Source organism: Pezoporus flaviventris, unplaced genomic scaffold (genome assembly GCF_033815535.1).
Source record: "Pezoporus flaviventris isolate CSIRO_AGI_PZ_B2104156 unplaced genomic scaffold, CSIRO_AGI_Pfla_v1 ptg000025l, whole genome shotgun sequence".
NCBI classification, from domain to species: Eukaryota; Metazoa; Chordata; class Aves; order Psittaciformes; family Psittacidae; genus Pezoporus; species Pezoporus flaviventris.
Genome location: NW_026892573.1, coordinates 27,201,869 through 27,215,090, shown reverse-complemented (window position 1 = coordinate 27,215,090; position 13,222 = coordinate 27,201,869).

The window sequence follows — 13,222 nt, the reverse complement described above, 5'->3', positions numbered from 1 at the left end:
GGCATCTTTTTTCACTTGCTGTTCAATGAAAATTACCTATTTTCATTTACACAATATTTATGACAACCAGCATGACATATTCTATGTCTTTCAAACTTTAATACTTTCTCTTAATACCCTATTTCACATTTTTTACGATATTAAAATTTGCAATTTTTTTGACGTATTTTTATTTCTGCCAAAAATAATTTTTATACATATTTTTCAAGAGATTGTAAAAAACTTTTGGTTAATAAAAAGCTCTATATACACCGTAGAGTTGATTTATAAAAGAAACAAACCCTCTGAAAGATTCTGTTCTCATGATTTATTAAAATACTTTAGTTTCCAAGTTTCTCGGGATTTTTTCTTCATCTTTCACAGTTATATTTTAAGTTAATTGGTTGTTTCTCAGTGGGGAGCTAGGCTGGGAAGTACAGATTATCCTGTAGATGTGTCTACTATATGTGATATATAATACACAGTAATATGTTTAGCAATATATTTATATATACAAATGTAAACTTGCTGCAGACTCTCTTTACCAGTAAACAGTAAGAAACGAATGCTTACAGCATGGAATTCAGATCATTTTGAGGTTGATGTCTAAAGAGGCCATATAGATTGCAACTAAAATTGTCCACTTCTCTCTCCTGATTATAAAAACCTGGAGTGACATACTCAGATGCATATTCCTGAAGTGTTTTTTTTTTACTTAGTAGCTTTTTAAAGTGAAAAGGTTTTCAACAAGAAAATACCCCTAAATTTGGAGCATTCAAAATCATTAGCCTTTAAGGAAAAAAAAAAATGAATTATGCCTTGTTATCAAAAAGGAAGAGAGAGAAGCTGAGGAATAAAAAATAACATGCTGGAAGAATTTTCCTATAGAATTCAGCCTGAAAACCTTCAGCTGTAATTCTCAACAAGGAAAAGACTTGAAATCAGCCCAGGCATGAATTTCAGCTTGGCGTGCTCTGAGATATGCTCTCTGTTTGTGGTTTCCATAGTAATTGCATTCTGAAGTCAACATATGTATAGCCTCCTTTAGTCAGAATGGGATATTTTATTCTAAATCATTGTACTTTACGTCTTCAGTAATATTTTTTTCTAGAAAAGGAGAAACACTCCATGTCATGTATTTGCTTATATACCTGGTAACATTGAATTTTTCTTTCCATTTGTAGAAAATGTACTGTTCACTGTTAGAAGGAAAGGTTACTTATCTCTTAATATTGTTTAATATTTCAGAAAGTTGCCTAGAAGTATTGTAAATATTACAAAGCAACTGATACAGCAGTATAGGTGATAACTCACATTTAAAAAATAGAGCATTTATCTAGCCTATTCCTTTGTAGAATGAATGTAAACTTATCAGTACAGCTGAAAAAATCCATAAGCAAGTTCATTGTTGTGATAGATGCCTTTGGCAACTCAATCAGCAACTCATTCAGGGTTGTTTTTATTCCTGTTGCTTTTAAGAAATAGGAAAATGTTTCAGTGAAGCTGAATAAAAAGCAGTGCAATACTGGTGGGCAGCATATGGCATCTCTGCTGAGTTCAAGACTTACACTGGCGAGGCAATGTTTGGTTAAATGCAAGGTTAAAATTGCCTTTCTTACATCTCACCCTGCTGCAGTTGTCTGCATCTGAGCTGGTCACCTTGGCTTTTCTTTGTTCTAATGGAGAGAAATGAGCACGTTCTGACAGTGATTAAACTGAACTATTTTGGTCATCTATTTTAGGGTGAAGTGGCTGCATTCATGAGCTGCTGGCATTTCCTCTGAAGGAAACCCACTGTTACTAGTTCAGGCTGGACAGCTGAAGTTAGGGCAGATGAGTTCCAGTTGGACTTCCATTCATTTGTATTTACTCATTTATCACACCTGCTATATAAAGCTCTGCATGCGATATCCACTCTTTCTTTACCGGCAGGAAGCAGCACAGCAAGTATCCCACAATTTTTCAACCATGAGTCAATATCGGTATGTTTAAATTGTACATAAAAGAATAAATAAAGATGCAATTTATCAATTGTCAAATATAAAAACCTTGAATAATTAAGATAAAACATCCAGCATCAACCACAACTTACCTAATTTTAGATTTCTACAATGTAGATGTTGTTCAGGTGAGTAACCTTAGCACCCATTATAATAAATGTAAAGGAATAAATACTTCATTTAGACTATTTTAAGTATTTTCTTTGCTTTAGTGTGAGATAATTTAGACCTGTGGTTAAAATCACGGAATCACAGAGCCACAGAAACACAAAATGGTTTGATGTTGGAAGGGACCTTTGTAGGTCATCCTGTCCAACTCACCTGCTCAAGCAGGGTCACCTAGAGCCAGTAGCTCAGGACCATGCTACCAAGAGATAACGTCCTTAAACTGTGCCAAAGGACATTTAGCTTGGACATTAGGAAATCATTGTCCTTGGAAGTATTCAAAACCTATGTAGAAGAGGCCCTAGTAGTGAAATGGTTTAGTGGTGGCCTTGCAGTGCTGGGATAAAGGTTGGACTTGATGATCTTACAGGTCTTTTCCAACCTAGTTGATTCTATGATTCTATATCCACATGTATTTTGAATGTCATCAAGGATGAAGAGTGCACAGCTTCCCTGGGTAACCTCTGCCAGTGCTCAGTCACCTTCACAATGAAAAAATGTTTCCTGATGTTCGGGCAGCATTTCCTGTGTTTTAGTTTGTTCCATTGCTCCTGGCCCTGAAACTGGGCACCACTGAAAAAGGCCTGGCTCTGTTTGTTTTTGTATTGTCCCTGCAGGTACTTATATACATTGATGAGATCCCCCTGAGCCTTCTCCAGGCCATACAATCTCAGCATTCTCAGCCTTTCTTTACAGGAAAGATAGAGAGTCCTTTCATCATCTTCTTTGGCCTTTGCTGAGCTGTCTCCTTTATGTCCATGTCCTTCTTGTATATGAGGAGCGGCTAACTGGACACGAGACTCCAGGTATGGCTTCACGAGTGATCAGTAGAAGGGAAGGATCCTCCAGCAACTTCTCTCCAGTAACTCTAAGCTTCAGTAACTGTAAGATTCTCTTCAAGACTTGTAAATCAGTCCAGATGAACAGCTTAGATTCAAGTAGTTGCATTTGATTAGAAGAATTTAACAGGTAGGGTGGGATCTTCATTGTCAACAATGAGGTTTATCTATACCCTTTTCCTTGGAAGATTTTTTTCTTCATCATATTTCAGTTCATCAGCAAGGAGAAGAACAACTGGTTCTCCTGCACATAAAACAAAGATAACTTATTGTCTGAATAAAGAGTGAGAGATATGTGCTGGAAAAGTTGCAAGTTCATGTTTGACATGAACTTAGCTTAACTCTCAAGCTGAACTAAATGAGGAGATGGCGAAACTGGCAACAGTACCGCAATTAGCTCTCTTCTGCTTTATGTTGGTGAATATGTAGTTTTGTTTTTGTTGTTATCTTTGCGTGGCATTGGCAGAGGCTGCTTTCTCTCTCACAACCTAATTTTTTTACCTGTGAATAAAGGCAAAATACCTAATTATGTGACCCAATACATTAATCATTTCCAGTTCTGTGGGTGACATAAAGTATTTAAAGCCCAAGATATTCCACACAGAAACATGTTGATAACACTGAAATCAATTAGGTGCAAGGACATATTAATATTGTGGTGTGCATGCTAGCATTTTAGTGGCTATTAACTTTTTTCTTGTCCTATCCATGTAAATAAGTCCATTAATAATTTAGTTGATACAAACTCTGAAAAATACCCCATTAACATATAAGCAACTCCCCTGCAGAGCACCAGTCACCCAAACAGTAAGGCTGGAGTCTATTTCAAGCACTGAAATAGAAAATGAAATATTTGCCCCCATGAAATGAAAACATTCCCGAAAGTAGAGCAGAATTGACACTTCTAGTTCTGGAAGATCCTAAAATATCAGACCTAGAAAACTTGAGACATCACTCTATATAGAAAAGCTACAGGCAAATGTTTATAGAAATTTCTTAGCTTTGTATCTTCTCCATGGGGGAATCTGATACCATCAGCTCATGGCATTGAGGCAGTGTATGCTTTCAAGCATGAAGTCCAAAATAAGAATAAAATACTGAAAAAATAGACTGAAAAATTCTATCCTCAAGATAGAATTCATACAAAAGAGGCTGAAGTCCATCTGTCTCTTCATTACTATTTGCTCAGTTTTGGCGTAAGGAGCAATTAAGGTTAACTATATGCACATTGTCAGCAATTTTCATACTATAACCCACTTTCAGTACTTTTAGTAGTGTCCTCACCCCTCCTTAGTAATGAAGCCATCTTTGGCCATGCTGGTAAGCACATGCTGTCAGGATTCCTGATATTGCCCCACAGTTTGCACACAATTAAAAGCATTTTACCTAACGTGACATTAAAAGCAGCTTTATGAGTTGTGTTTCTGTAAGTGGAAGACCCAGTTCAAGATAAACTTAGCTGTATTTAATGCCAAAACATTAAAATTTACTAACATATACAAAGCTTCGTCTAGCAAAACCTTATTTGTTTCTGACACTGAATTTATTTTAAAGTGTAACAGTTCATTGTTGTTGGTGTGTCTCTAAATACCCAAGTTTGCATCAGTGCACACTGCTAAAACTTCACTGTCACTGAAACAACATCCTATTACCATACACCACCACTTCGTACCAGCTTGTTTTCCCAAACCAATACACAAAATAGAACCTGTGCATTTATAATGTAGACAAATGTTCCTTGTAGGGAGATAGGAGATAAGCACATTGTGCCTATTGTATCTGAACACAGGCAGGTGGGTGACAAAAAGATCCTGGCATAAACATTAGGATTTTACTATTTGTATGTGTTCTTTTAAGAATATAAGTAATGGTATAAAGTTCCCCTTGGGAATTCACTCTGAAGTCTTTGCTTCTTCTACCTCCCAGGTGATCTGCCAAATCACTGCTCTCAGAACTCAGTCAGTCCTTCACAGTTTCTGAAATTAGCCATTCCACTCAAGACTTCATGTTTTTACTGGGTTTGTTTCTCGGAAAAAAAACATATTTTGTCAAAAGTAATAATAAAATTGCTTAGGCCAAGTCTATCTTGTGTGACTGTGGATGATTTAAGGTTAATTTAAACATTCTAATCACAAGAATCTCTTCCACTTATATCAGCAATACTAAATGTATTTCTTCTTAAATAAACCTCTTTAATTTATCTTAGTTAATAACTTAGTACCCTGCACAACTGATACATCATTTGCTTTCCAAATAAAGTGTTTTTGATTTATTCTACACATATGTTATCTGGTTTGGGGAGAAGAAAGGACACCCAGAAACATACTTGACCATTCACTGCTTTCATTTAGGGTTCAGAGACTTCTGGAGCCAGAAAGGTTTTATTCATACTGAACAGGCCTTAATAATTTTCACTTTCTGAATCTGTCAAGTCATTTTTGAGCTTATGGATATTTTCAACTACAACATTTCAACTGCTAGAACATGTAGCTTAACTACGACTTTTAGGAAGAAAAAACTCTTTTTGTTTATTTCAAACATCCTGCATTTTAACGGCAAAAGGTAAAGAGAAAAATGACAAAAATAATTCATAATTCAACTTCTCTGTGTTATTCAAAACTGTCAGCTATTATCAGAATCATTTCACATTACTTTGGAAGGATTTTTTTCCCTTCATTTTCCCAGATGCTTAATGCCTTACCAAGACATTTTGTTCTTTATTCAGAGAGTTTGCAGCGTGAGAAACTGAGTTTCCTATCTGGTGTTTTCACTGAAGTGAAATTGAATGTCAAGGTCTTATTTATATATTTATTTAGCTATGGATTAATTAGTGAAGTTCTGCAGAGAAAGTAAAATTCTATACAGTTTAATTCTTCATTACAGTCATTATTTTGAAGGGGGGTGGAATCGGAGACTACGTCTAATATTTGAGTCTTTTGTGCAGTTGGGCCTTTGAGTACTGACAGACAGTTATGGAAGGTTAATAAGATTTTTTTTTTAATTCTAAACAATGTATGTCTTTTTCCCTTATCTTTCATATGCTGTAGAGAGGTTTAAATTAATAGAAACATGAGTGGAGCTGTTATAATTGCCTGCTTTATTATCTGCATTTTCTCCCCGCAATGATCTGGGACTGAAGAACTGCATGATCTTCTCTGCTCTGCAGAGTGAAGGAAGCAAAAGGAAGACATTTGTCATTCTCCCACAGGCGCATTGGACTTGCAGGTCGTCTCTTTCTTGCCCATTGTAGCACAGGAGGCTCCTGCTTGAAAATCTTGCAATAATAAGCAGATATGCAGGTAACAGTCTGGGAGACTAGGGAGCATTCTCTTACCACAGCTTTAATTCTTCCACTGTGTCTCATAGAAAGTATATATTGTAGTCTCCCTCAGACTAGTTTTATCAGATTTGTTCCTTCCATCAAAGTTACCAAGACAAGAGGGTTTCAGGCAAAGCAGAAGCTGTGGCCTTTAAGAACTCATTAGTCATGGGTTTAAGGCATTCTCCAAGGTATCTGAAAGTCTAGCCAGTCAAGCTGCTTTTCAAACCCAAAGGAGGCAAAGTTTACTGTAGGTTAGTATACTATTCAGAGGAAAAAATATGAATGCAACATATGAGACTAATTTCTTCTGTACATGTATTTTTCTGCTAAAGCTAGCCACATTTAATCACATTTTGATTTTTTTTTTCATTTTTAAAGTATATGCTGTAGATATTAAAAAAGTCAGCATCTTTTCCCACCCACAAAGCTTTTACTTACCTCAGCAACTCTCTGGGATGTGGTTTAGAATCATAGAATCATACAATAATTAAGGTTGGAAAGGACCTTAAGATTGCCCAGTTCCAACCCCCCTGCCGTGGACAGGGACACCTCACTAAACAATCTCACCCAAGGCTCTGTCCAATCTGGCCTTGAACACTGCCAGGGATGGAGCATTCACAACTTCCCTGGGCAACCCATTCCAGTGCCTCACCACCCTTACAGTGAAGAACTTCTTCCTTATATCTAACCTGAACTTCACCTGTTTAAGTTTTAACCCGTTACCTCTCATCCTGTCACTACAGTCCCTAATGAAGAGTCCCTCCACAGCATCCCTATAGGCCCCCTTCAGATACTGGAAGGCTGCTATGAGGTCTCCACGCAGCCTTCTCTTCTCCAGGCTGAACAGCCCCAACTTCCTCAGCCTGTCTTCATATGGGAGGTGCTCCAGTCCCCTGATCATCCTCGTGGCCCTTCTCTGGACTTGTTCCAACAGTTCCATGTCCTTTTTATGTTGAGAACACCAGAACTGCACACAATACTCCAGGTGAGGTCTCAGAAGAGCAGAGCAGAGGGGCAGGATCACCTCCTTCGACCTGCTGGTCACGCTCCTTTTGATGCAGCCCAGGATACGGTTGGCTTTCTGGGCTGCAAGCGCACACTGAAGCCGGCTCATGTTCATTTTCTCATCAACCAACACCCCCAAGTCCTTCTCTGCAGGGCTGCTCTGAATCTCTTCTCTGCCCAACCTGTAGCTGTGCCTGGGATTGCTCCGACCCAGCTGTAGGACCTTGCACTTGGCATGGTTAAACTTCATGAGGTTGGCATCAGCCCACCTCACAAGCGTGTCAAGGTCCCTCTGGATGGCATTCCTTCCCTCCAGCGTATCAACCGAACCACATAGCTTGGTGTCATCGGCAAATTTGCTGAGGGCGCACTCAATCCCACTGTCCATGTCAGTGACAAAGATGTTGAACAAGACCGGTCCCAACACCGATCCCTGAGGGACACCACTCGTTACTGGTCTCCAGCCGGACATTGAGCCATTGACCACAACTCTTTGCGTGTGGCCATCCAGCCAGTTCTTTATCAACCAAGTGGGCTTCAGAATAATTGTATCATCCTTATCACCATTTTTGACTATTCAAAGAAGTTTTGGTGGTACAGTGAAAGGATCGATTTATGACTAAAATAATATTTGTTTACAATTAAGAGAAAAGTATGTATATGAACTGCTTGCCTGATGCACAGGTGCCACTTCCATCTATAAACAAAGGCAAGGTTTCATAGAAGCTCAGATTCCCTTGTCTCAGAAAGGATTATATGAGGTGACCTCAGCCTCAGAACGTCCCAGCTGGTTTAGATACACATACGTGTCCCAGATGATTCTCTCATTTGTTTCCCAGATTCAGGTTTTGACACTGCAAAGCCATGTTTGTCTTGCCCCCAGGAGCTGCTGAGACCTGCTCTGTGCTAATTGTCACTCTCATGGTTTTTAATGCACTATTCAATTATCTGTTTTTCAAAGTGTGCACACACAAAACCAACACACAGGTAATAGGAGTTTTTATTAATCTTCTGTGTCTCTGCAGACCTGGGTAACTGGAGCAGGACAAGTTTGTGAGACTGGCTTAGAGGCATTCTTTAGACGCAGCTGTTTCTGAAGAGGAGCCAAGCATGGTGGCCAGCCCCAAAGGAAGGTTCCCCCCAGTCAACCTGCAGAGAGTTAAGTTTATCAGAGGATACTGGAAAGCAGGAGGAAGATTATAGATTTTAGCTGCAACAGTAAGACTCCACATAGAATCATAGAATCAACTAGGTTGGAAAAGACAACTTTAAGATCAAGTCCAACCATTACATCAGGACTGCCAAGACCACCACTAAATGATGTCACTGAGGGCCTCATCTACATGGTTTGTTAACACTTTCAGGGATAGTGATTCCACCACTGCCCTGGGCAACCTATTCCAATGCCTGACCACCCTTTTGGTGAAGAAATTGTTCCTAATGTCCAATCTAAACCTCCACTGGTGCAGCTTGAGGCCATTACCTCCTGTCCTTCCACTTGTTACTTGGGAGAAGAGACCGATCCCCACCTCACTTTATCCTCCTTTCAGGTAGTTGTAGGGAGAAATAAGGTCCCCCCTGAGCCTTCTTCTATCCCTGAGCTGCTCCTCATAAGACTTGTAACCTTAACCCTTCACCATCCTGCAGTTGATTGAGACACAGCTGTGGGGTACCTGATGCAAGGGCAAAGGATGCAGCTTAGCAAAATGGGTGAGCCAGTCCAAGATACCTCCAACAGAGCAAAAGCTGGCCTTGCCTTTCCCTTAGTTGCTTCCACCACTAGTTTTGCATGACTTAGAGTGCTTGTCTGACCTCAGCAGGCCAGTTCCCCTTGGGAAATAAGAAGATCATTAACCCAGAAAAAAAAATAAATGAACAGTTTCCTCTTAGGATGCTGAAAAACTTTGTGCTTTCAGCCTCAGTGAACTGTTAGATGAGACAGGGTTTTCCTGAACTAGAATGCTATTATCCACCTGGTTAAACTTGGGCCCTAGCCTATCATCAAGGATAAACTCATGTATCAGCCACCCACTAGAAAAAATTGTATAATCTTTTTCTTCTGAAAGTTGATAGGAAAGCAGTCAGACCCACTTACCAAAATTTTCACTCTGCCCAGCATGCACCAAAAAGAGAGAAGCCAGGCTGCCTTTCAGCAAAGAGCTGAAAGCAGAGGTAAAGAGTAAGTGGAGTGTAAAATAACTATTGAAAATATTGCTTCAGCATCCCACTTAGGTGCTGTCCTGTCATCAAGACTGATAGATATTAGATAAGTTTTGTGTCACCTGCAGCAAACCTCAAATCATGTAGATTATAAATCAATATGTCAGTAACTTTCACATAATCTTCAGTCTATAACAGGGGAAAACCATCTTTGTCTTTTGCGGCTGTTTCTATACTTCTATTGCTCTGATTGCACCAGCACCTCTTCTGCCTTGCTTTGGACTGCAGATCAGTAACTTTATTTCTTATTCCTAGATGTGTCTCTGACTTTAAGTCCATGTTTTCAGACCATTTTGAATACCTATTTTCTGGTGCACCGAGTCTGTCTCTTGGGCTATCAGATTAAAAATAATATGGTCGCCACATAATAAAAACGCTGATCCAGCAAAATTCACTGGTTCAAAGCTGTTAAAATGGATAGATTAAATTTGTGACAGAAGACTTTATGACAGATCAAATATCACGTGTCCACACCTTGATGTTTTTGCTAGAACAGGTATTTCTTCCCTTTGCATCCTCTACAAAACCCACTAATAAATAGCACTGGCCTTGTGTTCCCTGACTGAACAACGCAGAGACTGGGGATTCATACGTGGGACAGGTTACATTAGGATCAGGAAGAGGGATAATCTGCTAAAGATTCATAACTGTGATAACACAACTTTAACCTGAGAAACCAGCTAGACCTGTAAATTCTTTCTGCAAACGGTCAGGGCTAAGGCTGGCCAGGGTGACAGGAGTGTTTTTAATTGCTGCACAAGACAAGATTACCTGAACCTCACTCTGAATTTCAGACTGGGGGTCCAACATCCCACTCATAGCCGAATATGCTCACAGTTACATCTATTAGACCATCAGCTGTGTAGACTGCATATTAGGTATGCTGGTCCTGAGTTAAAAGTTAGTTACAGAGTACAGAGTAATTTCTGAGGCTGGGTTTGCCATCCTTTCATACATTCAAATGGGTGTTTAAGCCTTATCTTCAAATATTATACCAAAAAGTGTTTGTCTTAGGCTAAAAAGCTTTAAGAATTTCTAGTCTGCTTCTTAGAAAAGAGCTTTGATTAGTATGACTGAACTTACTGAAACTCTTACTTTCTAATCAGAAACTTGATATTTTTTTTCTACTTAAGGATAAATGTTGATTATAAATAAAAAATGAATATTTTCCTCTCCTTTCCGTGGTATTTATTTAACTGCTTAGCTGCTTCATGGCTCTTAAGCAGGGCTCTTCTCAAACTTCCCCTTCCCATTTATCAGTAACAAGGAGATGGATTTTTCGTTCTGGTTTTGAAAACAACGTAGTATCTATCACATGTCATCATCCTGTTTTCTTTCTCCAGGGATCCAGGAGCCAGGTTTGGCTCACTGTCAAACCACAGAGGAGTCCAATAGCTCCATCTGGCACACAGGTCATGGGGCAAGGGAAAGAAATTGGTGTTTTGTCCTTCTGCTACCTGCAATGTGAGCTCAGGAAAACATCTGAAACCAGGTGCCTTATGCAGTGCATAAGGATGGTGATGCTGAAAAGTAAGGAACATGTAAGGATCAGGGAGTGCAGTCCGAGCCTACTGGTTTGTCAGACTGAATTGCCTGCCTGGTTAATAGACTATATTTCCTTCCATTTGTCAGTGTTTTCTCATTGCCAAAAGGTTTGTGTACTTACCCACTCCAAATAAACTTACTTTTTTCTCTTTTCTTCTCTTTGGAAAGAATTTTTCTTTCCACTGGAACTGATCAGCACTGACTTTTTTCATCCAGCTTTTGTTTCTTCACTGTGTTATACTTGTCTTTTAAAACAATTGCAATTTAAAATTATTCTCTATTTTCCCATCCCAGATTTAATTTTTTTCTCCCCACTCAACATAGACAACTGGACCTTAAAATACACACAGGATTCCTAAAAGTGCACAAGTCATATTGAGATATATTCGCTTCATGGTACCCCATGCTTGACCTCGTGCTCACCAACAGGGAAGGGCTTGTTGGAAATGTGACTCTCCAGGGCAGCCTTGGATGCAGCGATCATGAGATGCTCAAATTTGAGATCCTCAGGACAGTGAGAAGAGCGTGCAGCAAGCTCACTGCCCTGGACTTCAAAAGAGCAGACTTTGACCTCTTCAGGAACCTGCTTAGGAAGGTTCCATGGGATACAGCCCTAGAGGGCAGAGGGGCCCAAGACTGTTGGTCGATATTCAAGGATCACCTGCTGCAAGCTCAGGAGTGTCGCATCCCAACCAGAAGGAAGTGCAGCAGGAGGGCCAGGAGACCTCCTCGGATGGATAAGGAGCTCCTGAGGAAAATTCAATTGAAAAAAAGAGGCTTATAATAAGTGGAAGCAAGGACAGGTGGCCTGGGAAGAGTACAGGGATGTTGTCCAAGAAGCTAGGGACCAGGTTAGGAAAGCTAAGGCCCAGTTAGAATTAAACTTAGCTAGAGGTATTAAAGATAACAGGAAGGGATTCTACAGGTACATAGCAAATAAAAAACAGACTAGGGAGAATGTAGGCCCCCTCAGGAAGCTCTCGGGAGAACTGGCTACACAGGATTTGGAGAAGGCTGAGGTTCTGAATGACTTCTTTGCCTCGGTCTTCACTGGCAAAGGCTCTGACCAAACCACCCAAGTCTTGGAAGGCAGATGCAGGGACTGTGAGAATGAAGACCTTGCGCCCACTGTAGGAGAGGAACTGGTCCAAGACCATCTTAAAAATCTGAACGTGCACAAGTCCATGGGTCCTGATGAGATCCATCCACGGGTCCTGGAGGAGCTGGTGAATGAAGTTGCAAAGCCACTGGCCATCATATTTGAGAAATCATGGCAGTCAGGTGAAGTTCCCGATGACTGGAAAAAGGGAAATATAACCCCCATTTTCAAGAAGGGGAAAATGGATGACCCGGGGAATTACAGACCAGTCAGTCTCACCTCTGTGCCTGGCAAAATCTTAGAGCAGATTCTCCTGGAAGGCATGCTAAGGCACATGAAAATCAACAAGGTGCTTAGTGACAGCCAGTATGGCTTCACTAAGGGGAAATCCTGCCTGACCAATTTGGTGGCCTTCTATGATGGGGCTACAGAACTGATGGACAGGGGTAGAGCAGTTGATGTCATCTACCTGGACTCATGCAAAGCATTCGATGCCGTCCCACACGACATCCTTGTCTCTAAATTGAAGAGACATCAATTTGATGGATGGACCACTCGGTGGATAAAGAGCTGGCTGGATGGCCGCACACAAAGAGTTGTGGTCAATGGCTCAATGTCCGGCTGGAGACCAGTAACGAGTGGTGTCCCTCAGGGATCGGTGTTGGGACCGGTCTTGTTCAACATCTTTGTCGCTGACATGGACAGTGGGATTGAGTGCGCCCTCAGCAAGTTTGCCGATGACACCGAGCTGTGTGGTTCGGTTGATACCCTGGAGGGAAGGAATGCCATACAGAGGGACCTTGACACGCTTGTGAGGTGGGCTGATGCCAACCTCATGAAGTTTAACCATGCCAAGTGCAAGGTCCTACAGCTGGGTCGGAGCAATCCCAGGCACAGCTACAGGTTGGGCAGAGAAGAGATTCAGAGCAGCCCTGCGGAGAAGGACTTGGGGGTGTTGGTTGATGAGAAAATGAACATGAGCCGGCTTCAGTGTGCGCTCGCAGCCCAGAAAGCAACCGTATCCTGGGCTGCATCAAAAGGAGCGTGA